Here is a 4886-nt window from a genome sequence, read left to right as displayed (position 1 = left end):
ACAATATCTGTATTTTTGGTGGAAATGTTAGGGGGTCGTCTTATACGCCCAGTTGTCTTATACGCCGGCAAATACGGTAGATACAGAGAACTTTTTGATGGATGCCAGATAGGAGGGGGGTTGGGAGATGGGTAAAAAAGGTGAAGGGATTAAGAAGTACAAATTGGTTGTTATGGAATAGTCATGGGGATGTAAAGTACAGCATAGTCGGTAATATTCTAATAACTGTGTATTGTGTGAGATTTATCAGGATGATCATTTAGTAAGTTATTTTTAATCACTGGGGTGTACACCTAAAACTAATATAATAATATGAATCAATTATAATTGAAAATTCAAAATGATTTTTTTAAAAAGATTTGTTAGGCAGGACCAGACCATGTTTAGTCTAGAGACAAGACTCTTTTGAACACTCTTCCCATTTCATTTCCCCATGAATTTGGGAGGTTTTTCAGTCTGTCTGGTGGGAACATGCACTATTCCTGGCCCTATATGAGTGCTGAGTTCTGTGTCCTCTAACTTTTTGTGTGTTTCTTTCTTTAGCAACAATTTCTTCACATGCCTGCACTTATCAGTGCTCTGCTGAATTCTCAAAGACTGTCCTCTTCAGATCTCTGGAGTTCTCTCTCTGTGCAGATCTCACCTCTCAGATTGTATCCTGTGAACCTAGTTGCCTTGGTCTGCCCAGACAGTCAACTCCATCTCATCAGCTTAAGGAGTCTGTTGGGCTCTGCTTAGGTTCTGCTATGGCCTGGAACTAAAGCAGTAAGTTGGGCAATTATTTCTTGTTTCTCCAGTGATCACTCTCTTTTATTACCAGTATTCAGTATCTTGAAACCATTGTTTCATATTTGGCGGGTTTTTTGTTTGTTTGTTTTTGGTTATTTCAAGTGTGAGAGTAAATCTGGTCCCTGTTACTCCATCTGGGCTGTAAGAGAAAGTCTCTTTAGTCTGTTTTAGAGAGTAAGAATTGATGGCTTCTAAAGTTTTTTGCATCTCTGAGATCTTTGAGTTTGTATTCCACATCTTTAACAGCTTATTTTTTTGTCTCCACAGTATATCCCATTCTCTCCTCAGAACACTAACTATCTGCAGTTTATGTTTAGAAGTTTGCTTGGGATTAAATCTGTGCTATGAGTGAGCCGTATTTATGATACCAACACATTGCATAGAATGATGGCAATCGAAATATAACAGAAAAATGTATAAATACAATTCTGTGGAGATCATATATATGTACTAGTGGCCCAATGCACGAAATTCGTGCATGGGGGGGGGGGGGGAGTGTCCCTCAGCCTGGCCTGCACCCTCTCAAAAGCCGGGACAGCTGGCTCCTAACCACTCACCTACCTGCCTGCCTGATCACCCCTAACCCCTCTGCCTGCTGGCCTGATCGCCCCCAACTGCTCCCCTTCTGGCTGATCCCCCTAACTGCTCTCCCCTGCCATCCTGATCACCCCTATCTGCCTCTGCCTTGGCCCTGCCACCATGGCCTTGTCCGGAAGGATGTCCAGTCTAATTAGCATATTACCCTTTTATTAGTATAGATAGAGGCCTGGTGCACAGGTGGGGGCCGGCTGGTCTGCCCTGAAGGGGGTGCAGGATCAGGGTGGGGATCCCCTTGGGAGGCAGGGCTGGCCTGGGCGAGGGACTGGGGAGGTTTGCAGGCTGGCCACGCCCCCATCAGGATGAGGGGGGTCTCTGCAGGGGGGTATGACCAGCCTGGGCAAGGGGCTGAGGTCCATTTGGGGGTGGTTTGCAGGCCAGGCAAGCCCCAGGCTTTGTCTGGAAGGTCTCCCGGTCTAATTAGCATATTACTCTTTTATTAGTATAGATGATAACAACACAATCAGATCACTGTGTAAGGTTACTTTCTATAGAACCCCCTTTTTTTTCATTCACAGTTTCACCTTTTGGTAATAAATCAACATGATGAATGCATTGATGACTGACTTTTTGGTTAGATAGTGTGTTCTCACAGTGCTAGGAAGGCTCACTCTTAGGAAGTCTTAGTATTGACTTCATCTTGTTGACCACTGGGGACAGGGCAATACTGGGACCATATGATCTGAACTGAGGCCAAATTTTCCCCCAAAAGGAAAGGGCAGGTAAATGGAAGACAGGTCTTATGGCCTTCATTAGGAAAAAAACACTCTGGATCATTTCTGTTTTATGACTATCATGATCCAGGTTTTGCCTTCTGTCTCATTTTCCTGTATTTCACATCTAATATAACAATTACATAACTCGTGAAAAGAGTACTAACAGTTTTCTTATACATGCTCAGTAATCATAAACAGCTGAACTATGTAGAAAAATACAAAGAACAAATAACTTATTATGACAGTCAAACAAAATGGATTCTGAGTTCAGTGTCAATCCATAGGTATACAGGTTTGTCGATGTCTTGGGATAGCTGTATACTTCTGATGTCAGCAGTTTCTCACCCTAGAGGGCTTTGATGACTGTGGTAAGTGGAAGTGAGTATCAGAGATGGGTGAATGTCCATTTGTGGTTAGGCGCCTGATAAGGCCCCTTCTAATGGAGTTGGAGAGTATCTTTTATTTGATGTCCTTTTCAATAATCAAATTTTAAAGTCTTTGTCTCCTGGGAATTCACTGTGAAAGGACGCAGTTACCAACTTGGCATTGTCTTGAAATGACTCTATCAAATCTTGGTGATAGTGTAAGATGCCTCCTTTCAGTAATGTCAGCCCATAAGTTTCTTCATCTAAGTTCAGCTTAAATGCATTGTGATGCATGAAAGAATGCAAAAACTGGAAAATGGGGAACCAGGGAGCAGGGAAAAACCAAGCAGCTGTGTTGGGTTTTCCATAACCCTAACTCTTCATATTTTTTCCTCTGATTTTCCCTTGCAATTTACCATAAAAGACAAGTTTTTTGACATATTTCAGGGGCCTTTCTGGAACACTTTATTTCTGTCTATATTGAGACTTTTAACCCTTAAAACCTCCAATTTCTAATGAAAATATCAATTTCTAGTGGAAAGCATTCTTTTTTAAAAAAAATGTATTTTCATTTTTTACAGAGAGGAAAGGAGACTGATAGAGAGTTAGAAACATTGATGACAGAGAAACATCGATCAGCTGCCTCCTCCACACCCCCTACTGGGGATGTGCCTGCAACCAAGGTACATGCCCTTGACTGGAATCAAACCTGGGACCCTTCAGCCCACAGGCCAAACCTAGTCAGGGCTGGAAAGCATTCTTTAACTGGACATTTTATAACCTCTGAAAACATTTTATATAGACATAAAAGTCAGTTATTAACAATGACTTATTTTTGTAAAACCCAGGCAAAATAAAGACATGTTTTATTTAAAGCAATAAACTTAAGCAAGTTTTTATTTACTAAGGATTAACCTTAGATCATGTATACTTGAAAAGCATTTGAGTTAGTTTCTATATTTCTGAGAATTTTAAAATACTCAATTCTCGCAAGTGGTTGGCTTTAAATTCATTTTAACAGTACCATCCAGAGGTAGAAAATTATCTTACATTTATAACACACATGTATATAGACACAGACAGACACAAAGAGAGAACAGTTGAATCTAAATTCTGTTTAGGAGGCATTTACAATTCATATCTGTCCTTGACAAGTCAAGTTCCAAATGACCTTCTCCCTTTTAAAATAAGGACAGCCATTGATTGATTGATTGATTAAAATACATTTTTATTGATTTCAGAAAGGAAGGGAAAGGGAGAGATTGAAATACCAATGACGAGAGAGGATCATTGATCAGCTGTAAAGACAGCCATTTTTAATAACACAAAAAAATTGTGTTGACACCTAAACGACATCATAGGTGATCTATTTATTTATATATTCTTTTTGAAGATTCAAGAGACCAATTAAATATGATGTTTTTATTCACTCTGCCTAATTTTGTAGCCAGCTATTCCTAATTGTGCATGCAAATAATCCTTTATCAGAGGATCCTCATTTTGGCCATAGTTATAAATGGGAGGCTGACTGTGGTGGGCCTTATTGGCCTGGGTGGCATGATTTCCCAAGTTAATTTTGAGATCTGTAGAGTGTGAACAAAGCTCTAGGGAAAACATGCACATCTCCAGACAAGCTAATTGCAGTGGATATCTTTATAGGACTGCTTTATACCCTAGAGAAAGTTTTTTCTCTGGAAACCCCACAAAGATTCTTTGCCACCTAAGAATACTCAAACAAGGGACAGCAAGAGCTTATCAAATGCAGCAAAAATAGCGATGCTTTCCAAGGCAGGGCCCCTCTCTCAGGCCCCCCTCTCCCAGGGTGAACCCATTTCAAGGCTCTCTGTCCTCCCAGGGTCCTGCATGCTTCTCTGGGATTGGCTGCACTACCTCACTGGCACCTTCTCTGCCTCTCTGGATTCGGGTATGGAGCAACTGTTAATGGGTTGAGGAGCAAGTGTTCTTTCTTTCTCAGAGCTAAAGAGAGCTCAGTCTCTCATTTAATTAGCAAAGATTTTGTTCAGACTCTCAGTAAGCAATCCAATCAAAAAGCTGAAATTAAAAGCAGCAACCCACTTTTTTTCCCCTCTCCCCAGGTTATCTCAACCATTATCTACCTCAAAGATCTTCTAAAAACAGTCCAAATAAAATCATGGCCTGCTACTTAAAGCAAGGAGGCCCAGGATTCACCCAAGCTCACTTGATACAAAGTGGAGAGTCTTTGGGGTACAATGAGCCCTTGCTTTACCTACCGTATTTGCCGGCGTATAAGACGATTTTTTGGCCCTGAAAAATATGCCTCCAAGTGGGGGGTCGTCTTATACGCCAGGTACACTTCAGATAGACTGCCCATAGTGCTTGCCCCGTGCCATAGTGGCCTCCCGATGCCCGCCCACTTCATTCCACATACCGTTCAGGC

At 41.3% G+C, this 4886-nt stretch overlaps 1 protein-coding gene across 4 annotated transcripts in view; it reads left to right on the top strand.

Moving 5' to 3' along the window:
• Positions 1 to 534: 534 nt before the first annotated feature.
• The window catches only part of CSGALNACT2 (chondroitin sulfate N-acetylgalactosaminyltransferase 2), a 33594-nt gene continuing 29242 nt past the window's right edge, over positions 535 to 4886 (top strand). Inside the window, exon 1 of one of the 4 annotated variants that reach the window (XM_006774503.2) lies at positions 535 to 765. The gene's annotated coding sequence lies outside the window, so the exon portion shown is untranslated. Of the gene's footprint in view, positions 766 to 2446; positions 2471 to 4886 lie in introns of those variants that run through there. The other 3 variants (XM_015570965.1, XM_015570966.1, XM_015570964.1) reach the window with 3 other exon arrangements.

This window comes from Myotis davidii, unplaced genomic scaffold (genome assembly GCF_000327345.1).
Source record: "Myotis davidii unplaced genomic scaffold, ASM32734v1 scaffold368, whole genome shotgun sequence".
Lineage (NCBI taxonomy): Eukaryota > Metazoa > Chordata > Mammalia > Chiroptera > Vespertilionidae > Myotis > Myotis davidii.
Note: the sequence above shows the minus strand (reverse complement) of the source record. Positions and strands in the feature narration are given on the sequence as shown.